Source organism: Gopherus flavomarginatus, chromosome 9 (genome assembly GCF_025201925.1).
Source record: "Gopherus flavomarginatus isolate rGopFla2 chromosome 9, rGopFla2.mat.asm, whole genome shotgun sequence".
NCBI classification, from domain to species: domain Eukaryota; kingdom Metazoa; phylum Chordata; order Testudines; family Testudinidae; genus Gopherus; species Gopherus flavomarginatus.
In genome coordinates this window covers 12156126-12180432 of record NC_066625.1, presented here as the reverse complement: position 1 = coordinate 12180432, position 24307 = coordinate 12156126, and the positions used below count along the sequence as shown (strand labels likewise).

Below are 24307 nucleotides of genomic sequence, written 5' to 3'. Positions count from 1 at the left end.
CATACTCTCCTGCTGCTGCAACTGCAGCTCCGTTGGCCTGAAATCAGAGCAAAATGGCTAAAACAGCATCCAGGGAACTCCTCTTTCCCTGCATTCTGTTTGGACCTAGTTCAAGGGGCTCTGCTGTGTTCATGCTTATCCTGAGCTAAAAACAGCTGAGAGCTAACAGATACCATTTCCCAGCCTTCTCCTCCTCTTCACCCTGCCCTCTCCTCCTAGTTTTGGTATTCACAGATGCACGCCTCCTGCTCCTGTGAAGTCATAGCGGCAAGCGCAGGAGTACCTGCCCGGAATTGAAAAGCTGGACATTACCAAGTAGTCCAATTCTGCTGACTTGTCATTTTGCTATCACCTACTCATTATCATGCGGAGAATCACCCTGACTTGGCTTCCCCCCGCCCCGCTCCTGTGCCTGTTTCCCCTTCATATAAAACATGTGCTAGATGTTATCACACTTCTCCTGCTCTCTTGTCCCCCACATCCCCCGTATTGATTGTCTCCTTGGAGCTCCTGCTCGCTACTCCCCCAAGTCCTGCCTCTGACCTTCCCATTAACAACATAAAGAGACAAAGTCAGGGTATGCTCGGCAATGCAGAGATGGGAAACAGCCACGTCAGCTCACTCCTATTTCACAGACAGAGAGAAAGAGATGGAAAAAAAATGCCTGAAAAGCACTGAAGGTGAGGGATCAAAATACAAGGCTCTAGTTTAATGGTCCTGCCTGGTTTTGAGTCTATTGTATTCTCACGCGTCACTGAAGAGCAGCTCACCACAAAAACTTGCTTCACAAACACCAACCTCTCTTACTATCACAGCGATAGTGGCGGCTTTTTAACTTTCACATTGACTAGAGCACAGAGGTTCTGGGAGCTTAATAATGTCCCACAAATGCATTATCATCACTTCGGTCTGTCAAGAGCCTTATAACAACCATCCCACTATCACACGGTAGGAAGATGTCACACACTAGCAGCCTTGGAAATGTTTTGGTTTGACTGGCACACCAGGTTGCGTTAAGATTTCTGACTTCTGGGGGAGTGAAAATCCTTGTATGTAGAATCTGGGAGTTGCAGAGCACAAATAAAACTAGTTAGAGTTGTGCTTGGGGTCCCAGTATGAGCTGAGGGCTATGTCCAGGATCTTTAATTCTGTACGTCCAAAGAATTGTTCTGTTAAAGGGGAGTCCAGAACAGCTGCAGCAGAGTGTACCACATTCTCCTTAACGTGCAATGCTGAATCAGTAAAAAGAACCAACGTACTAAAGAAGGAACTTTAAAAGAAGATGAAGAGGATGAAGTTAAACTTATGCGAGGCTGATCAGCTCAGTGCCTCAACTGACAGCGGTGAGATTACTGGAAACAAGACCTCCCCAATTTCTATTGCCAAACCTCGCTTTCACCACCACCTTCTATTCTTCAGCATTGCATGCTCTCTCCCTCATCACAGAATCATAGAATAAGCAGGACCAATCCCCAACCAGTACTTTGTTTTGGGATCTCCAGCATATTAACCCTTCTGATATCTCTTCTTGCAAATTAATCTCAAATCTCTCCCCCGACCTTTCCTGCTGCTTCCCTGGCCTCTCTTTTTAGATGTCTCTCTGCTGTATCAAACTCATCTTCTCCTAACTGATAGTGTTTCTACTGCAGTTTGAAAATGTAAAGTGCTGCGCAAATCCCATTACCATCACCATCTTGCCTCCTAATCCTTCCACGCTACTCACAATCTTCCTTCTGGATTATTAACTTTATTCCAAAGAGTTACTTCTCACAGTTATTTTATGAATTCTCTAGGAGGTACACCTTACGCATAGGATAGAAACTTAGCCCTCTTCTTATGGTTTAACTGTGGGACAGAGACTACCCCCTCTTTTACTGCATATATTTCCTAAGTCTAATTGCTCCAAAGGTGGGAGAGGCAGGAAGTATATATTATGCCCTTTCTTATGGTAGGGGATGGGAAGAACATTAGTAAATGGGAGAATACCACCATAGGATCTTTTATGACCAAGACAAACAGATAAATCCAAAAATGTTTCAACTTCAGACAAAAAATTCCAAGAACAATCTCTCCTGTTTCCAGTTTTGCCCACGATGAGACCCTTGAGCATTCTCGCCAGACCATTTTTGGTGCTGAGTGTCTGCCTTCTGTTGGACATGTTCTTCTAGTAATCGCAGAGCATAACAACTAACAGAATTAGAGGTCATAAAACACTCACTATAGAAGCTGGTGTCAAACTCCACTGAGCTGTCCTGTTAGCTCGGGAACACAAGGACCCTACCCAAATACCGACCCGATGAAGCCATATTTTCAAGTCCTTAGAGCCCGTTCTTTGAATAAGTGCACTCCTGGCAGCTAGGAAGTGAGGGAGACTAATAATATTGTCTCCTGCAGGTAATTTTATCAGGATCAGCATCCTGAACAGAGCTGCAGCCACTGCTGCTTTCTCTGAAGCTCATAGAATTTGGAATTTAAAAAGGTATCTGGGTGACATATGATTTAAAAGTTAATTAAACTGAGTGATATAAAGTATAACAGCCCCAAGTGTCTGTTCCAAGCTAGCATGCTTCTACAGCATTTGGAAGGAAAGAAGGGGAGAAATCTAATAAAAAGCCCTGTGAAGTGTTGCACTAAGAAGTAATCATGCCGTTAAATCATTCCGGTTCTGAAGCACTCCTAATAACTTCATATCTTGGCTATTCTCTCAGGCAAAGGCTTATTTCTATTGTTCTGTTGTCTTCCCTCTTGGGGTTGGCAGATCGTTCCTTTCAAGAACCCCAAGAGAGACTACACAAACATGGTACAGAGTGAGGCAGCCTGGCGGCTTTGTAGGTTGAGCATGTCAGCACTTACGCCATTACTCTGAGGCATGTTAGAACCCGTCCTACTAACAGGAAAATATGGAATTAGTTTGCCACCCCTACATTGCTGCTGGGGTGTCGAAGAAACAGAGACAGAGCCCTCAGAGCCGAAGCACTGTTGGGGTGCACAGTAAACGCTGACAAAGGCTTTAGGAGATTAAAGAATGCTGCTTGGGAGAAAAGGAGGGAAGCAGAGATGGGAGGAGGGACTGAGGACAGCAGCATAAAGAAAGGAATTTGGAGAAAAAATATTTTTTCCACTTAAATACTATGTTTATGGAAGTTGCAGTGACCACCGTACCAGTACTGCCTATAATGAACCTGAGGCTCTAAAGCTCATGCTGCTTTCCAGTGAGCTCACTAGAATTATAGCGCATCCTTCACCCAGGAGGACACTTGTTACCAAGTCCCTGTTGAGATACAGCCATGTTCAGCAGAGTGCTGGATTCCAAAAATCTGCCCATTGTCTAAGAAGAGTCTACACTGGACCAACATCAAAACCTTCCTGGATAACATCCCCTTCTCTCCCTTACCACCAAATCCTGATTTTAAAGCTTTAGGAGATCATCAGATCTTCTGACGTCCATGGTCATTGGCCAAGCCTTACCTCTAGTCAACACTGTCTGGTTAACTACCAAAAACAACAGCATGATGCTCAGAGGGTGACAGATCAAGAGGTGAGAGTAACAGGTGACTGATAACAGGGACACTGTGCTGGGATAAACAGGCAGTTTTCAATGTCAGGAGCACTCATCAGAGCCCAGGCAGCTCTTCAGAAGGCTTCGTGTCCAAGAGATCCGCTCTGCTTTCTGAGGAAAGCCCATTTTTCCGTAATTCATCAGGTTAAAAAATGACTCCTTCTCCCCCTACAGCGTATGACCAATTCTCATGCAGTGTGCCAAAGCCTCCTTTCACTATTAATATCACTCATTGTGAAATGTAATTACCAGTTCTATCACAAAGCGTCAGGCACATTTATCCACTCTGCACACTTGCTGACTCTAGACTACATCAGTCACTGGCAGGCTTGATCTGACAATGTCGTCCAATGGAAAAAGCAGTTGCGCAAGTTCCCATCTAACTTCGGCCACTTAAGCAGAGCAGCCAACAGACTTGGGCTTTGAACGTGGGCACAACAAATGAACAAGACAGTATGGAAGAGAGAGAGAATTTAACTCAACACAGCCTGGTAATTTACCTCCCAAAGAAAGAGCAACGATTAGGAATAGTGGGATGTGTGGCTAGGGGAGACAGAGGAGCAATGCTCTAGAAAACTATCCTAAAGGACAGTGGGAAATGCAGGGCTCCCTCCCACAGGCTGAGCTCAGGGCTGCTGGAAATTAGCCCATCAGGGCAAGAGTTCTCCTTAGCTTTACTTCTCATCACCACACTTTGGTTCTAGCCAATGGAAAAATGTTATTATCTTTGCCTGTTTGAGTCCCACCCTCTCCTACCTCTTCAAAGTATTTTCAAATTCTCCCTGAACATGCATGCAACATACTGAGCCCCCAATGCTTGCTTCAGTACCTCCCACCTGGTGGAACCTGAACAGCCATTTGGGGCGTGAACTCGGATTCCAATCCAGTCAGCCAATCACACATTACAGTTAGGGCTTAATTGGGAAATCTTATTATTAGGGGGATAAAATAGAAATCCTCATTGCTACAAAACTAGCTTTTATTTTAAGTATTTTAAATTTCCCAGATCTAAATGCCATCTCTCTGAATATCAGGCAGTGTGCTTAGAAGATGTTTTCCATCTACCATGCTTAGACTGCAAGCAGTTCCAGAGACTTTTTTTTAGTTTTAAAACACACAACACCCACCATCGGAACCCAAGCTCTTTTAAATTAAATAAGAATTATTATGTATTTTACTTTCCATGTCAGAATGGTCCCAAATTAGAATTAGTTATCTCATAATTAATAGATTCCTTCCCACAGCATCTGGAGAAGAATGCTTGCAATCAGGTCTGGGGACAGTTTGGCACTCCGCGAAGATCTAATCAATGGCCTCTGCTTACAATTATGCCTTCTCATCTCTGATCATTAATTAAGGTTTTAAAATTTAACTCTTTTGCTGCTACCCTGGAGCCGTTAAAGGAGAACAGCAATGCAATAATGAGTCTCAGTTCCTGACATATACGTTGGATGACTTTGGACAGCCCTTCTTCAGCTTTCATTGATGACTGCTCCACATACCATTACCAATTAAAATTAAGAGGTAAAATAAGACAAACTGTTATTTTTTTCCCTTCCTCTGTCTTTCACATCAGTCATCTTTTAGTCTCCAACAAACACCACCAAGAGAGGAGCCTGGAAAGGAGTGCTGTCTCTTTCCCCTTTCCTACCAGAGCATAACTGTTGGGGCTGTTTTTGATAATTAACCACGTGTGGATCATCTACCTTTAGATTTCACATAATGGTATTTCCTATTCTGATCCAGTCCTTTATAAGCATTATGGTGGAAGGTGGTGTGCTATTACGCCTGATGTCCGGGGGGCGAGGGGGAGGGTGCCGATTTAAGATACGCAACTACAGCTACGAGAATAGCGTAGCTGAAGTTGACGTATCTTAGATAGACTTAGATTGACTTACTTCGCATCCTCACGGGGCGGGATCGATGGCTGCCACTCCCCCGTTGACTCTGCTTCCACCTCTTGCCCTGGTGGAGTTCCGGAGTCAACGGGGAGTGCGTTCGGGGATTGATGTATCGCGTCTAGACAAGACACAATACATCGATCCCTGATAGATTGATCACTACCCGCCGATCCAGTGGGTAGTGTAGACATCCCTTAGACACTATGGCCACACTGAAGTGGTAGCAGGGAGGAGTATCTACTAAAATAGTAACACTTCAAAATAACAAAGGTGAAGGCCCACAGAAGAAGCTTTGCTTTTATTTTTACACTTCAAACCAGTTATTTGAATGCATTATGAAAGCTGTAAATATATCCAGTGGACTTACTAAATATATATTATTAATTTCCACTCATTATTGATGACCTTATAAATTCACAAGCGATGGAACCATGATGGTTTTAGAGAAGGATCACTAATAATAAGTGGAGCTAAATAACGTATAGGAAGTCAGCTCATACTGTGTTCATACGACTGCAATGCCTTATATTTATTTAAGTTGATTGTGTGTTGGCTTTTTATTCTTTGCAGGATAAGGCTGGAAGTGCTACTGAGAACCAGAATTTCTGCCATTCTGTTACTGATCACAATGGACAGGTGTTCCCTTTCTATGCACTACACCTCAAAGTTAGAGCAAATCTCTAAAATCTCCTCTTCCCTCCATCATTGCTCCGTCCGCAAGATATCTCCATTGTTCCCCCACATCATTCCACATCATTCCTTCTTACCTCAACACACTGAGAATACTAGATCTTGAAAGAGCCATAACTGATCTGGAGATAAACTCCAGCTATGCAAACATGGAAGGTGAAGGAGCCAAACCTGCAATCATAGAATTATTCTGAAATACATGGGAACACTGCATGGCTGACGAATCAGGAAAGACAAGACTTGTGCTATGTGTATGCACAGAAGATTTTGTTTTGGTGCCATCTGTTGGGGCTAATTAATTATTAAATAGATAATTTATCATTGCTGCCTGCTTGAACTGTGTTTATTACCTATTGTCTATAGCAAAGAAAGCGCCGTATGAATAAAGATGGGATTAATTAAGAAAGAAAAGTTCAGGCAACTGCAAGCTTACAATAGCGGCTTCCAGTCCCCATGCTCTGCTGAGCAAATACAGGAGTGAGGGGAGAAATATCAGATGCAAGTTCAAGTCTCTGAACCCCAAATTCCTACACCTCCCCACCATATTAACTGCTCCTGGATAATGGAAGGGAAACCTCATTTCTTAAGATGTTAAGTTAATACTAACTCTTTCTACCCAGGCTTCAGAAATAAGACACAGCTTTTTCTTAACACTCAATCTGGCTATCTCATTAACCTCAAACCTCGAACAGGCAACCTCAGAGGCTTTTTTCCGACGGCCAGTTTCACTGCTGTTACTTGGAACCCTATGGGGAGCAGTGGACAAGAATTATGTGAATTATTTCACAATGCTGCTGCTTAGGAAAACAATACACAGCAGTCAAGGTGTTAGATATATTGCCCCTGGACTTCACTGGTGACCCACCTTCTGCATTTTTCCTATTGGCCTCAGGCTGGTAGGTCGAGGCTGCTGACTAGTGCGTATCTATATATTTTTAAAGCCCTCTTATTTCCTGCTGGACAAAACATTCTGTTTGAACAGTTGCTTCCTCCTCCTTGCTTTCATTTTAGAAATTTGCACTCATCATTTTCACTACACAGAGATTTCAAGAGTGGTTAAAGAACCAATATCCATGTGTTAGTGTTGCCCGGCCCAGCCGTCTTGCTGCTGGGATGGTATGTAACGCAGCAATAATAGTTATGGAAGTGTCACGCTCCATGATCACTTTGTTAATCTCCATAGCGGATAATGGCTGCTATTTTCAAATTTTTACTAGCATTTGCTTTGGAGGGGAGAAGGGGAGGATGGCGGTGAGGGAGGAAGGGCCTGGAAGTGGTGAGAGTGGGAAGAAAGATTTTGTCAAGCACCTTTCAGAAATTCCCTGCTAAATAAACTTCTTGCTTTTGCAACTGATATATTAAAATGCAAAGGAAATAAAAGACAGACATGGAACCTACCATTTCATTAAGAAAATGTAACCAAATAGTGAAATCCTCTGAACTCCAAAGGAATTTGACACAATTGAACGCCAAGAAAAGTTCACGTTTATGGCTTAAGAGAAGGAAAACTGACCCGTGGAATCTGATCCAAGCAAAAAAACCCCTCAAAAATTACAGAACTGTAGACACAGGAGAACACAGGAAATTATTGCTTATTTTCCCTCCCTGATGCTAAATACCATGATTAAAAGATAATAATCACTTTTGATGGTTATGTTATCCAACCATTTCAGCAGACGATGCAAACTTCTATGAAATATGCGTCAAAACCCCCCATCAGATAGGTGCTATTGCATCCATTTAATAAATAGCTGAATTGAGGCAAAAAAAAAAAGTAAAATTAATTACTCAACTAAGGTAAAAGCAAGTTAGTGGCTGAGTCAGGAACAGAACCCAGGAGTCCTGATTGAAAAGCACATGCTCTTACCATGAAACAACACTGTATTTGGCCCAGAGTAGGTTATGCATCCAGGACGGGTTAAAAGCCTTCACATAAGCCTTCATAAGACAAACCAGACTTCAGACCTTAAGCGTGACTGCAGGGATCTGTTACTGGTGCCATATGCCTCTGTGGGTGGAAGTGCATCTCCATCACCTCAGCTGCTCATGATCAATTTAACAACCATTTTGCACAAACAAAAGTTTACTTGCTGAATAAATTAATTATGACAGAGTAAACAACAACTTTTTAAAAATGCATGTTTCTATGTGATTGCTTTTTTAATTGGTTGGTTTAACATCTAAAATTTAATTTTCAACTTGATTTTCCTCATGAGATTTTCCTCAACACATGGTCAGGCTGACGGGGACACAAATCACAAGGGGAGCTACCAGGATTCACTAAGAGGCATTTTAGAGTCATGACTTAAGAATTCTACTTCCCCCTCCCTCCAAGTATGCCCCCATTTTTGTGTTATCATTAGTGAAGAAAAAAGCCAATCTACACCAGCAACACCTTTTTTTTCCCTCCCCCCAGTTTTATCTTTAAATTTATTAAGAGGCATGTTGCTTGGTGGACTGAGCCCAGGTCTGGGAGCCAGGAACTCCTGACTTTGAATCTAAGCTCTGACCATTGCTCTTCCTATGGCCTGGAGCAAGTCCCTTCACTTCCCTGGGCCTTATTGTCCCCATCTGTAAAACACGCATAGTAATACTAATAAATCTCACTTGGAGGTTTTGAAGATTAATTAGGTTTTGAAAATGCTTGGAAGATGAAAGCTACCGTACACGGGCTCTGTTTAGAACAAAAAACCACAAACGTTCATTCTTACACTAAGATGAATATATGGCTAGGCTGCGTCTCTGACTGCCTCCATTGAAGGCAAGCTGGCAGCCAGGTCACTGTTACAGCAGAGCAAAGTCACTTTCATCCTGGCAGAATTATCTAGCTGTTAATAAAGGCTACAATTCTGTGTGCCTTTCTGTTTAGTCAGTCTTCAGAAAAGGGCCTGAATATGCTTCTCTCTCCTTGTCTCACTCTCGTGATTTATATTTTCATTGTCAGGCACCCTGCCTGCCAGTGATGTTCCCGCACTTTTAACGATTCATAGATATTTAAGGCCAGAAGGGACCATGATGACCATCTAGTCTGACCTCCTGCACAACACAGGCCACTGAAATAAACCCAGCAATTCGTGCATCAAGCACATAACTTCTGGGTGAGCTCTTTTGGAAAGAGATAACCAATCCTGATTTACAGACTTCAAGCAATGGAGAATCTGCCACATTCCCAGGTAAGTTGTTCCAATGGTTAATCACCCTCTCGTAAAAATAATTGCCCCTTATTTCTAATCTGAATTTGTCTAGCTTCAGCTTCCAGCCCAATGGATCTTGTTAAACCTTTGTTGACCTTATGAAAGAGCCCTTCACTATCAGAAATCTCCTGATGTAAGTACTTATAACCTGCGACCCAGTCACCTCTTCACCGCCTCTTTTTAAAGCTATATAGATTGAGCTTTAGTCTCTTGCTGCTGTTAGCACTGAAGTCGCAGGCAATAGAAAAGGATGCCACCCAACAAGAAGTCCCATTGTTTTCATGACACACCAAGTTAAAAATGGTAATAAGACAAAATGCCAACTAATATCCTGTGTGCTCTGCATCACTCATCAGTTCTCTACGTTATTCTGTCTCCCCCATCTTGGGTCATATTTAGGTCTTTAAATCAAGGTTGAGTGTCTGTTTCTAAGAGATGCTAGCCATGTGGACCCCGCCACCTCACACTAAAAGCTCCGTAATGTGCTAGGATGTCACAGCACACTCTGGAGCATTTAGTGCATGGTAATAGTGTCCATGCAGTCAGTCAGTGTGTGGCAGGCTACAGCGCTGTAGATTTACATCACAGCTTGCTGCATGCTAACTGACAGTGTAGACAAGCCCTGAGAGCAGAGAATTTGTTCAAGGATGAGAGCAAGCACAGGTGCCTAGCAACATTGGCCAGCGCACGTGACAGAAAACTGGGAGAAGAGGAGAGAACTGTCCAAGAGATCTGGGACAAAGCAGCCCTGTTAGCATTAAAGGAAGAGATGATTATATTCAGGTAATCGGCATCGATGGGAAGAAAAAAGCAAAACAGCCTTGGAGGAGAGAACAGCTGGCAAAGCGCCTTGAGAGGAGGAGACAGGTGTTGAGATAGCAAGCGGTCTCTTAAAGAGCAAAAGCAATAAGCCCACTGCAGGATTCTCAGTAATAAACAGCATTCTACCCAGTGTGTCACTGATTACCTCCATCCCATCCGTGGTGGGGCTGAAGCTCTTTTGAAAAGATGCTGTGTCTGGGCCTGGAGCCAAGCTTGTAAATCATTGGTTAACTAGAGCATTTTATAGTCACACCTCGGCTTGCTGCGCACTAGCTGACCATGTAGACAAGCCTGCACTCTCCTGGACACACTGCTTTCACGGCATGTCCTCTTCCTGCCCACTGCTCCTTTGTATGACTATTGATCTTGGCTCCCTTCCCCTCTTTATCCACGGGACATCTCTTCTCCAATGCTGCTCGTAACAAGCACTGATCTTTTCCCTCCATTCAATGCCGCTCTAACCAAGTCCTCTCTTCTCTCACTGCTGCTGCTGGTAGCTCACCATAAGTACATGCTCTCTCCCCCTTGCCATGGTAGCGGGAACCCCGGCTTTCTCTGACCTCATCTCAACACTGCCCTCTTACTCTTTCATTCTTTCAGTCAGGCCTGCTAGCACCAACACTAGCTGCTCAGTACTTCTAGGTTTCACCATCGTTTTTATAGGGAAATAGCCTGTGTGCAAGTGACGGAAGAAGTGCCATGCAGCAGCACAACTCCTTGGTACTACTGCCTCTTCCTTGTGGGATCCCTAAGGGACATCCTTCCGTTATTCACTTGAAGGAGTAGGGAAGCAGGGTGGGAACAGCTGGGCTGGGCTGTCACCTTGATTCTTTGATTTCTCCCACATTTGCACTACTTCAAGGTAGCAAAAGTGTGTCTTTTCAAGAAGCCTATGGTAGGTACTAGCAGGCGGCATTTATCATTAATCATCTCTCCTCACTCTGTGAACTGGAGTGCAGTCGCCAGTCATATTTTGATTTGCTCTAAATTGACTGGTAATGGTGGTTCCAGACATCAGAAATGACTGTAATTATATCTCTGTCAGGGCTGTGCAGTCATGTGATGGTTATGTCAGCAGAGTGACAAAGACAGAGGGGTGCCAGGGTCAATACTAGGTATATGGGGGTGGGAGGGAAAAGGGGAAGGCCAGTCCAGCAACTAGCAATGCAAGTTTATAAATTCATATTTGGAAGTACTGGACAATTAACATTGATCTCAGATTAATGGAGTTCAGGATAAAGAGGAACAGGATCCAACTTTACAGCAGCAAAGGAGGAAACAACTGGGATGCAGCAAACATGCTGAAGGTGCTGTGAGTGGACCATGCTCTTCCGTATCATTTTAATCTGTTTTTTGTGAAGGAGGTAAACGTGGGAAGGAAGGCAGAGGTCATGGCTTGGTATTGAAAAAATGGTACCAAAGACAATAGGATGTTTTGCTTAATTCTTCTGCTGATTTTCTTCCTTTCCTCTGTCTTTCAGGTGTTCTTCTGTAAATGTTGAACTGACACTTAGCACAACAGGACTTAACAGTGCTCAGGAAATGGAGGATTTAAAACACTATCTCAGTCTGTTTAAAGAGCAGGATTCCAAAGCCCATTTTCTCTGGATTTCTCCCAGTTATAAAGAGCAGAGATTTTTCTCCCTAGCAGCAGTGACAAACATAAAGCTCAGCATGTGGGCTGCCTTTTCAGGCAGTGTCTGAGTTGTTTAATTTAAAGTGAATTTAGCACTGGTGGAAGGAACTGATTGTGAACAGTGGAAACTCAATGCTAATAATCCACAGAACAAATGCCGCAAGGTGGCAGCAGTGCCTGCTTTCTCAGACTGCCTTGCCAGCACACCTGAAGCCTGGCTCTGGGCAAGGCTACTTCAATCAAATCCCCAACCTTTCTGGCAGCAGCTAGTATGGTGGGTTAGTGTGTTGACAACCTGCCAACCAGGGTGGTGGTTTCTGTTTTGAGTACGTTCCTGCTCTCTGGGAACTTCTTTCACAAAGAGAAGCTGCTGTCCAATGGGAATGATTTTCTGTCACTAATGACCTGGGCCAGATTTGACCTGATGGCCTACAACTGAAAGGATCTAGTCTCTACTGACCAGTCCTACAGCGGTGCTAACAACAGTGGGAACTCATTTCTCTCTCTTCACTTTAGAATTGTTGTCTGTGGGTTTTCTGGAAGCAGACTGGTATTCAGTAAGGAACAGCCTTCCCTCATCAGCCCTCAGTGATTTTCTCTTGCCCTCATGGTTCCCCGACAAAAGGGACTTTGGCAACAAACAAACCTACAGATTAGAGACTGCAAGATACATATTCCTATGTGATGCTTTTTCAATGTACTGGTTTAACAGAAGGCTGCCATTCACAAATGCGGGTGCAAAGAGGCACAACCTTACAGGTGCAGAAGGACAACGTTAACTCCAGTCCCAACAACATAGCCACGGCTCTACAAATGGATCCAGGATGTTCACTGTAAAAGCAGGAGGCAATTAAAGAAAGCAGTGTGTTTCCCACTGAGGCCTTTAGGCAACAGCAGCATGGGGAAGGGAAAGAAATCAACTCTTAAGAGTTGGTTCCCACCAGTACTGCTCAGTACTCTGGACATAAATTTTGTTACATTAATGAGTCACAGTGGTCACATAACCTGCCATTCCATCACTTCTTGCTTTCTAATGGCTCCTGTCGGAGTTCTAATCTCAGTAAAATGCTGGAGGAGCCTCTCAAATGGCCATGCTTTACTGCTGTCAGTCTGTCACTGGCGCCTCACGCCAACGGGGCACGAGGGAACAATCTCTTACTTCAGAGATCAAAGTTCCACATTAATGACCAGAAACTGTTGCTCGCCCCGAGTGCAGACAGGCTGAGAAACTTGCTCTCTCTCAAGCCAAAAGTCTCACTTATTTATGGGAGCAACAGTTAATCCCGTTGATGGCTCTCTGTCATCATTACTTGTTGTTTAATGCCCAAATTGCAACGCACGCTTGCGAGAATGTAAGAGAGGCAGAGTGCCTTCCCTGAAGAGCTTTCCAGCTAGGAATAGACAAAATGCATGAAAGGAGACCAGCACAAGGGGTAGAGGGTAGTGGCTGGCAGAATGGGTGAATACAGATAAAGCATTCCATTGCTCTGTACTTCTACAAGGCTACAGGGGTATTTTAAACAGCTTATTATAAACTCCTAAAACATGTCATGAAGTGTGTGGTTTGTTTTTTGCAGGGTGAGCTACAGAAGGGGAAGAAGAGGTGGAGTTTGGGGGAGTGGGTTTGAAGAGAGAGATTAGAAAGGGAGGATAAGGTGGGATAAGAAGGGAGGAGGACAATCTGAGGCTTCATCATCCTGCCTTACAAATGTTTGACTAGCCACAACTATGTCCAAACATCAAGAGCCAAGGCTCCTTGGGTGGAGTCACAATATGGGCACTAGGCCCTCCTGATGCCTTGGCCACACTCAGCCTAACACAACTCGTTTTGGACTGACTGATTTTACAATGATGGCAGATCACTCTGAGCTCCTGGAGGGATCGTCCTAATCTTCCTTTTTCCTAAATCATAAAAATAAATGGTCAGGAAGCGCAGGCAGACAGGTCCTAACAAGATATAGTATTCCCAGAAGGCAAGGGCCCTGGCTTTTGATCATTCACGTCCTGCACTCTGCAGGTCCGAGGATCATACTTGGACGTTATATATCGCTTTTCATTTGATGATTGCAAAGTGCTTTAAAAAGACAAGCAAGTATCATTATCTCCTTTAGACACAGGGCATTTTTATTATCTGTATTCTACATACAGCTTTGAAGCACAGATAGATTATGTCAAGTGACTTGCCCAAGCTTGCACAGCAAGTCAGGAACAGAATTCAGGTCTAATCACTGGACGATGCTGCTTCCTCTGATTTCTGCATGCAAAACACTTGAGTAATTTTCCTGTGCTGCATGCACGAGGGTTTTGTGCCTATGCATAAATTCAGGCACAAAGGACTTGATCATATGTTATTGAAATAAATAAGACATATGACTCTCTTTCAGGCAACCCCAAATACCCAAACAAGACACAGTCAGGACCTGAACACTTCCAATGTTCACACAACTGGTGTGTACCAAACAGTGTTTGAATTTGGAGAGTCAAATTCTGTAGGATGGCAAGAAGCATGCTTAGAAGCTGCAAGTCTAAATAATACCATCGAAGATTTGGCTTCTTTCTAGAAATAACATCTATCTCCTATTTGGGTTTATTGTTGGCATTACAGGCCAGATGCAGTCCTGGCTAGTTTTTGCATATGGTCTGAGTCTACCTGTTAAAGAAAATTTTTGAAAATGTTTAGCACACCAAAGGCCTTACTTGAGTGCAGGGTCAAAGCTGAGACTACCCAGAAAAGGAAGGGACAGGCCATCGAGTCACCCCACGGGATTAGAAGAGAAAAGAATTGTGATGGTGCAGGCTGACATTTTAGTGGATGTCCCTGTGACAATAAACCTGGAGACTAACCTTCCTAATGATGACCCAGGAACATGCCACTGCTCCGCTCGCCACGGAACTCTGCTCTCGGCCCTTCCTGTCAGACTTCTTCCCAGGGCTCGGCAGCTACATCTTCCACACGTTAGGGAATAGGGCAGCAGCCATCAAGTCGTGTTTGCCTGCGGTGGAATTCTGTTCCCTGGCAGTTGTGATGCAGTCAGAGGCTCTGCTGCTGTAACAGCCCAAGGCTATCAGGAGTGTGTTTGTGGATTTACTCTTGTGAAGCACAGAATTAGTCCTCAGGAGCACAGAATAGAAGAGTGACCTCATCCAGGGATAGTGGTCTCTGTATCAAGATTAATTAGACTGCAGTGGAAGCCATCTGCTGGTAAAAGGTTACAAGCTTGGCCTGTTATGTTACTTCTTCCTGTCCTCTCTCACTCACCCTTCTGCCTTCAACCTTCTCCTCTTTGCTGGTCTAGTTTCAGCCAATTAGTAAGTATCAGATGCCACTGCCTAATAGCATCTGATCCTGCAGCAGTTCTCTCTGACATTCATTAAATCCTTCCTGACTGCTGATTCTCATCCACTTGTTCAGGTAGCCGAATAGTGAACAATCACAGCTTCTTCCATTGGACTCTACCTGGAGTGCAACTGCATTCCAACCTTCCCTCCCCACACTGTCCTTGGTATGTCTACTCATTGCAGCACCAGCTGATTCAAAGGTCCTCAATGCAAACAGATCTACTAATGCTGCTTCACTCGCACCTTTTCCTACACTGCTCACAGATGGAAGGAGGCTAAGGAGAAAGATCAGAGGAGAAAAAAAAGAAGGCAACTTATTGATAGCATTGTATTGCTTCCACTCTCAATTGTTAAAGACCATACAACTCTGCACTTCCTCAGGTAGAGATGGCCCTGGATCCACATTCCACCTTCTTAGCTTTGGGAATGTCTGGATATCATCCTCGCTGCTTAGGCTCATTTCTACTCTAACAAGGCCGCTGCTTTCAGGGAGGCTAATGGCATAGCAGACATGGCTGGACACTGCATAGTTTGGTGGACATACGGAAGCGAGGTTCTCCTTACTGATTCATCAGCTTCAAGGAGGCCCATTTTTTTTCCTTATTCCACATTAGTCCTTCATTGTCTCCACCGGTTCCTTCTCAGAGGGGAGCCTTGAAGGACACAGCTGTGTTCTGGATGATAAGGTAAAAGGGAGACTTTGTGCTTGTCCATAGATATGCATATACCCCTGAGCTGAAGTGAGTGGGACGTAGACAGTAATAAGCACAAGTGCTGGTAATTACAGAGCAACTGCAGTAATGTAAGATGAAAGAGTGCAATGTGTTTAACTCTAGTTTGCACACATTGTCCGAGAGAGTCAAGACCAGAAGGAACTTCCTTTTTTATTTGGAGGTATCCCATCATCTTTCAGCTCAGATAAGATGGTTTTGCTGGAAGGAACCAAAATCCTGTAGTTTACGGAAACAAAACACTCACTCATAAGGACCGTTGTTCCAGGAAAAGGAATTCCATGCCTCGGTGTAAAGAATATTTAAATACTGCACAGCACCACATTTCCCTCATGGCTTCTGTACGTCATACTTTATGAGCCAATCCATATGCTTAACCTGGCAGTGAGACTGTACTCCTTTCACGTTCACTGAGCTAATGGGAGCCAGCAATGTTACCTGCCTCTTGGAGGATGGCATTCTTACCTAAACCAATATTTGTCTAATAAAAGGTCAGCCTATTAGATAGCATCTATTTGCAAAATTAAGAGCCTCTCTCCGGCAGCTAAATGCTTGCTTTAGATTTGGAATTACTGTAATTAAAGTTACATTGTGCTCGGATCGGTGCCAATCACTGCAGAGCTCCAGACAAGACCTTCCGTTCCCGGAACCAGGCGGCTGGGCGTCCCACTCCATTAGCTCTGGGGAATTAGCTGTCATTAACGAAGAGATGCACACTCCCTCGTGTTGTCAAACCGCAATCAAGCAGGTCGCAGGTGAAGAATAAATACTTTCAGAACAAGCCCAATTACACCATTTACGTTTCATTACAGAACCTGTTTAATCCACTGATGGGCTCCCGAATTCTTCTGCCTAATAAACAGCATTTCAGAGGAATTAATAGGCCCTGCAAAACATGCTAATTACACTCTTTTGCACTGCATTTGCAATATTGATTTTTAAAGTTGCCACTTCCCCCTATCCCGCAGCTTTAACTTTCAGCAAAATGCATCTTAAACCAGCTTAATTACTGGACAGTTTAGAAGCTAATGCATGTCACTTGTCAGAGGTGAGCCCTGGTGAAGGCAGAGATACCGTGAGGGACTTCATGTCCCTAACTTGCATGAGTTCCTTGAGACGACTACTGGAAACAGCTGCTGAATAACAATTACAGATGGAGAACAGGCTTCAGCAGAGACTTTACCATAGCAACCAAGCCTGGCCGGACCTGCTCCCCAAAGATGCTTCCTGCTCACAGAGACCACAGCACCGGAACGGGTACGACAACAGCATAACCACAGCAATCTCATTTTGATTTGAAACTGAAGCTATCTGATGCTTTCCTGGGCACTGAGCTGTTGAAAAACAAAAGTTAAATTTATTTCCATATTGCGGGCCTCAACCAAACCATCAGTGCTAGGAGAATCACAAGAATAGAACAAATTAGAGGCACTTGTTAAAAACATTCAGGCTGGCTGTTTCTTCACTCTGACTCTTCCTTTTTGCTCACTAGATTTATGTCCCATTCTCACAACAATTCCTGGATTCTAATCTCCTCCTCTGCTACTCTTTAATCCCAATTCCCCATTCAGCAGCATTCTCCTACAGACTCTGACACACTGCATTATTCTGCCTGCTTTCACCTACCGAAGTGGCTCAGTGACTGTTGAAACCACTCAGAAAATTATGCAATTATGGACAGCAGAGCTTGCAGGGTCTTTAAGCAGAGCTGCAGTAATGGAGGAAACCTTCCACAGTTTCTTTCTTGCTTGCTTTGCAAACACTTGAGAGGAAAGGAAAAGCCAATGGAGGGCACTCTTAAGTCATCACACTGCTAAGATGCAGACCTGCCATGGGCTGGAGAGAAGAGGTCTCACCCACGTAGTAAGACAGACATGTCTGGATGCACTCAATAGGAGTGACAGATAACAGACATGGGGGGATCATTCAGAAAGCAATGACATTGTCCAGCAAAATGATGTATAAAAATCAGAAGAGACTGTTGTAAATAAAAGTATATGTCCCATGGATTCCTTTCCTTCCTCCTCTCCCAGCTTCCCATACACTTTCTCCAACAGATAACACAAAGCCCCTGGAGGAATAGAAAACAGAGCTGGGTATAATTTAAGGAGCAAACAAAAGTGTGACAATGAGTAAATTACACTGATCAGAAGTGTTGTCCCTTTCTTCTGGCTCAGACAGAATAAAAGGTGGGAAGATGACTGAGAATCTGTCCCCCATTTATCCTGCAGCTTTCAAGTGCGAAATGGAATGGTCCCTCCCAAAACATGCAAGGTGAAGGATAGTAGCAAAATGTGCCCAAAAATTTCACTACTTATGTATCTAGTCTATGTGAATGCATATGCAGAAGTGAGCTATTGTACCAGTCAGAAACTTTTGCGCTAGCTCAGTCATCCATGTGATCCTCAGTCAGAAATCCAAACCAGATGTTTCCAGCTGCTTCAGATAACTACAGTACTCACGGGCCTCACACTTGCTGTTCAAGAGGCTTTATGCTATGAAGGGTCTGGTGATTTCCTGATATGCTTCTTGCAAGATTCAAGGAGGCTCCTCCAGTGACCCTACGCCTTTTCTTTGCCACTTTTAACCAGAACATCTGGGATGCGGGAGGCAGCTGTGCTGAACTCACACAGAATAGGCATCCAAGAAGAGTGGCTGGCACCCTGCACATTGTAATAATAATGATGATGATCACGTGCATGGGACCTTTCATTCCAAATGATCTCAGAGCAATGTACAAACTTAAACTGATGTACAAATAGCACAGTGGGATCACTTCACCCGCATAAGCATCAAGCTGGGTTAATTAGTTATTGTCTGTAAAGCGCTTTGAAATACCACTGATGATATTTACCATTCAGCCCCTGCTTAACAGCATACATCAACACTAAAAGAGTTTAGAACAGGAAGCAAAGAATACCATCTATGTCCAAATGAACATACAGGTGGAATTTAGGTAGGCAGAATGCAATTATATTAAAATTTGGTGCAATGCTGGGGCTAGCCCCTCATTTCTTTTGAAAAGTGCCATGGGACCATAAGAACCACAAGTGACTTTATCTCTTCTACAGTGCAAAACCTGCAATACCACAGCATTTCTCAATCCCATGCTAGGGCTCAGTTCTGACTCAGAAGGAAGAGTGTTACTTAAACACCCACACCATTTCCTGCACCATCCAGAGTTTTCCCATCCAAGTGCTAACCAAGCCGGACCCTACTTAGCTTGTGAGATCAGAGAAGGCCACAGTCCAAAGAGAAACCATTTTTAACCAGAACAGATAAAGCTGTCGCTAATTTTTACATTTAGTGAAGAAAGGCAAATAAAGGAAAAGAAAAAGTCAAATAATTGAACCTCAGCTCTTTGCCTTTTTAATTACCTACAGAAAACAACCCACAGCCGCCATGTTAGCCACACAGGTAACAATGAGGAGTACAGACAGGTCATTTTTTGCCAGTGATTATATTGATTAATGTTTTCAAACAAACAGATGTATAGTTTGAAAGCACTAAATAAAAGTTAGCAGTTTGTATTTTCAACCCACTATTTTCCCTGGGTTTTGAGCCAGCGACTACAGACTGAGGAATGTTGCTATTAAAGAGCTATCTTGAATTGCAAAGTCCAATACTGAACACAATTCATTATGACCCCTCTGCTGGAATCAGGGGCAACCAACAGTGCTCTTCAGAACTTTCCGTCCCCAGTCAATCTGCAAAGAGGTAGCCTAGTGATGTGTTTCAGACAACTGTCTCCCTTCCAGCTTCCCCAGATGGAATGAGAACAGAAACTCCAAACCTTCATCAGCAAAGGATCAAGAGCCATTCATGCACAAGTAACCTTCCCTGTCTGTTGCTGTCAAGGAAGATGCAGTAAGGTTATACTGGGAAATTGAGAGAAAGGAAGAAACGGCACAACAGTCTCTGCTGATAAGTCTCGCAAAGAACACAGCACCATTCCCTGTAAAGCCACCTCTTTCATACTTGCATCTAACGATAGCACTCCTACAGGGACTCTTGCTAGGAGAAGAAGAGGTATGAGCTCCCCCTTACCCAAAGCTCGTACACCACTAGTTGCTGTGACACCTAGGAAGTCTTTTTAAGTCCTGTCAGAACTAGTGCACTATAATCATCACAATAAGGATTCCTTGCTAGGGGAACTAGGCCTTAAGCAGGCAGGAATTCCTTCAAAGCCAGTCTGCACTCCTAGATCATTCTGGCTGGGGGAGCTTGGTAGCTCTGAGCTCCTGCAATATTTTGCTCCTGCTTCTACAGCATTTCAATAGTCACTTCGTTGGGGAAGAGAGAGCAGGACAAGCTGGAAGTGAAATCGTGATCTTATCTAAGGGACACTGGAGCTGTGGCTACTTGTAAACCAGTGTGACCTCCTGCATTCAGGGTTTCCTGATACTATGAACTCTTTCAAAACAGCATGCTGCGTCCTTTCACATTTCAATAGGTCTGAGCAGTAATAATGAATCAATGGGATTGCGAGCCATGTGCCAACCTGCTGGCATCTGCCCACGTTTCCAGAGTCTGGGGAGGACAAAAGGCCACAAGTGGTGCAGCATGTGCAGCAGCAGCATGAGGAGAGCTCCTCACTGGGCAGGCTTAGGGCAGGACAGCAAGTGTGTGTGGTGAGGAGTTGGGAAACAAGGAGGGGGAACCAGAGAAAGGGACAGAGAAAGTAAAAGGATGGAGGAGGACAAGAGGAGCATGGGAGGGGTGGTGGAGAGGGGGACAGCATGAGGGTGACGAGCGTTTCAGATTGGCACTCAAGGTCATATCACATCTAACTTGGGTTTCTGGCATGCTACAGATAAAAGGTGGCCATTGTGGTGCTAGGAAGATGGCGCATAACCATTTTGGGCGTTACCTACACTGGTTGCAGACAGTCACTGGAAACCTCCTGAAACTGGAGTACTGGCCATCCTGCATTGCCCCTCATACTCCCTCACTGGCATGCTGAGTCCAGAAATAAATCTGCCCTTTCCTCTGAGCCAAGTGAGCCACAAAAGGACCTGAAAAATCACTCATTCTACCAAGTACCTCAGCTGTGGCTGAGGAAAGCCTAAGGTATGTCTACACCATAGAGAGCAGTGTGCTTAGCTTGGGTAAACAGATGCGCTAGCTGGCTTGAGCTAACACACAGGGGGCAGCACTGGTGGCAGCTCAGACTACCTTCCTGAGTACAAACCTGCTCGGAGCCCCTGGATATGTACTTGGGTGGCTGGCCCGAGTCACCACCTGTGTTACCCCTGGCTACACTCCTATTTTTAGTGTGTTAACTTGAGCAGAGCCAGCATGCGTTTGTCTGCCTGAGCTGGGAAGCACACTGCCAGCTGCAGTGTAGATGTACCCTCAGAAGCTACAGTGAATACATATGATTAATCTCGAGTGACAGCTTCCAACATAAAATAAGGAAAATAAGCTTGAGCTACCCAAATGGCCTCAGTTTAGTAGTTCAGCTCCTTCCTCAATGACTGAACTAACCTGCTACATCACCATGATGAGAGGCTAGCGTCTGTCAGGCAATGAGAAAGTATCCACTAGGGAAGAGGAAGCATCAGTTCACACATATCAGCAGAACCAAATATCCAATGTCCCCACTTGTGTGCAACATGCATTTGACAGCGATACAGCACGTGTTCCCAGTGTACTCTTTCATTCAAGTAGGAAGAACAGGGGCTGGACTCAAGACCAGAAGGCCGCTCGCAACTTTTCCCGCAAGAGAACAGCAGCAGCAGGAGCCACCATATGGAATGGGACATGAGGCAACTTCTCCTTAGTCCTGCTCAGTCAGAATCAGGTTGAACTCTCTGCCCATCTGCTGACCGCTCAGATCACATACCACAGAATCAAAAACCGTTAACTACAAGCTGGCGGGACCCAGCACACATAGGGTGAGAGGGGGATTCAGTCTCAATGCTTGTTCAGTCCTAGGCTTCTCCAAAGCACTTCAGCTCTGCCCTACAGGGAGTACCATCTCCTGCGACGTGAAGGCAAATGCCAAGGCTTTGTTACTGTCTCAGATAGCTAATCAGCCTGAAATAGGCATCAGCTGAGGCAGAGATTTATTTATTTATTCTGAAGAAAACATCTTGACTTTGGATAGAGAGTTTGGCAGGCTCAGTCCTCACAAGGCTCTTCTACCCAATATGGGGGCTGCCAGGTGCTGCATGCGCAGAGCTGTGTCATTTCAATGGGAGGCACCCTCACTTCCATGAGCCTATGGTGTTTAGAGTACTGTGTTGCCTTGAAAAGCTGTACTTCAGTTTACTTTAGCCAGGCTTGGAGGGAGGTGGGGATGGCTCCTGTGCATGTGAAGTCACACTGGCTGCAGGCCAATGTGGGGAAATATATCTGACTCCAGGCACTGGCTATGCCCTGAGACAGGACTACTTATCACATCTGCTGCTCCTTCTCCCTGCTGCTTGCTGCTCAGATAGAACAGAGGGATTAGGGCTTTACCAGTTCCCACAACTACCTTGATGGGGCCAACACACAGAATGAAAAGAAACCATCCAGCAGACAGGAGGAAGGGGCAAAACTGGGGACATTTCTATTGACCAAAAGCCGGAAGCCATCTTTAATTTACCCCAAAGCTGGGCACGGTGCCCTAGGGAACATCATCATCATTGGCAATTCCTCAATTCAAGGATGATCTCTATCACCGATTTACAGATGGGTCCTGAAATGACTCAGGAGTCCAAGCCTGGAATCACAGATCCGTTCACAGTAGGTACAAGCATTTCCTGGTGTGTCAGCTGCCTGCTGGGAAGAAGTTCTTTCTTTTCCCCTCCTTCTCTCTGTCTTTTCAGATTCCAGGGCAAAGTGCTTCCCCTCAAAGCGTGCCACTGCCTGATGGAGGATGTGGTGCCACTGAGGTCAGTTGGTGGCTTGTGATGTCCACATCAGTTTTCTTGAGATACGCTTTCCATATGTCTTTGTAGCGTTTCCTCTGACCACCATGGGATCTCTGACCATGGGTGAGCTGAGAGTAGGACACTTGTTTTGGGAGGCGAGAATCTGGCATCCACATACAATGTCCAGCCCAGCTGAGTTGGTGCATGAAACAATGATCCTAGGGAACAGCGAGGGGGAAAATAACAACCCAAACCCAGTGCTATAAGAGGGAAATTGCAGCTTTTCCCCCAAATCCGGCTGCTGCTGAAGAGTCCATGTCTGATTCCTTTCCCCTTCTGGAGTGGCCCCAGAGGAATCATCCAAGCTGGTGCCTTCTCCACGCACAATTCACTTTGGCCTGTGTGTGTCTGAAAGGTGCCAGACTGACAGTTCTGGAGACAGAAGTCCATAGGAAAGGTGCAAGCAGCAGTGCAAACTTCCCAACAACGAACCAACAGCGTGCCTCACCCTTCCCTTGATTGACTAAGTAGGTCAGTCTCCATGGCCCATTCAAATCTTTACCCTCTCCGCTGAGTGTGCCACTAAGGGTGCCTATCCAAGACAAATGCATTGACCCCCCTTCTCAGCAGCTCAGCTGTACAGGACAGTCTCAGTGATTGCCCATGTGAGCCAGCTCCTCCCCCACAACCTAACAATCCCTGTTGCAGGAGGAGGCTGGGGAAAAAAACAAAGGACAAGCAGAGTAACACACACGCACGTTCCCACACAGGTTTGTGACCTAAATGGGAGAGAAAAAACAAACAAACGAACAAAGGGAAACTGATTAAAAATCTTCAGTTTTGTAAGGCAATCACAAGCCAGATCAAGGTGCAGCACCAAGACTGCAGAGCAGGGTCAGCCGACTCTGCAAAGAGAAAGAAGTGGGCCAAACACACAGTGCTCTGATGTTAGCCGACGGAATCCGCCTGCAGTGATCAGCCTTTGTGGGTTAGGCTCCCTATGATGGGTGAGCTGAGCTGGCTGGTTGCTATCCTTTGCTGAGCAGTGCTTTGTACAGGTATTTACATTGCTTGGATTGTGGGAAGCAGCTATAAACTCTCCGAAGGAAAAATGACATGTGACCAGGACACTGTGCGCTGCAGGCTACCCTGCTACATTTACACTGTGCAGAGTCGACAGACTGTGCTGCCTGCGTGCAAGAGGAGCCTATTGATTTGACAGCCGACATCAGGCTGCTGAACTGCAGACGATCCCTTCACTGATTTGCACTGGATCTGGAAAAATTCAGTCCCCAGCCCCATCCTACTTTCCCCAGATCCATTGATACCACTGGTATAAATGCTTATTGATGGCCTATATATCTTAGATTTTGATAGCATATGCCTTGAAACCCCAGTGCAGGGCTGGATGTCTTCAGTGGACTAGTCTGTGTAGCAAATCTCTGTCGCCCCCCATCCTCCACCCTTTCTTTTCCCCCCTGGAGAAACCACTTCAGTAGTATATACAAAACTGCTGAAAATAAGCAGCTAAACCTGGAAAATGCATTTTTTTATCAACACAAGCAAGGTCATCAA

The 24307-nt window shown here is 44.8% G+C and overlaps 1 protein-coding gene across 2 annotated transcripts in view; it reads right to left on the bottom strand.

Moving 5' to 3' along the window:
* Positions 1 to 24307, bottom strand: part of MAD1L1 (mitotic arrest deficient 1 like 1) — a 543068-nt gene that overhangs the window by 51897 nt on the left and 466864 nt on the right. The gene's annotated exons all lie outside the window — the stretch shown is intronic.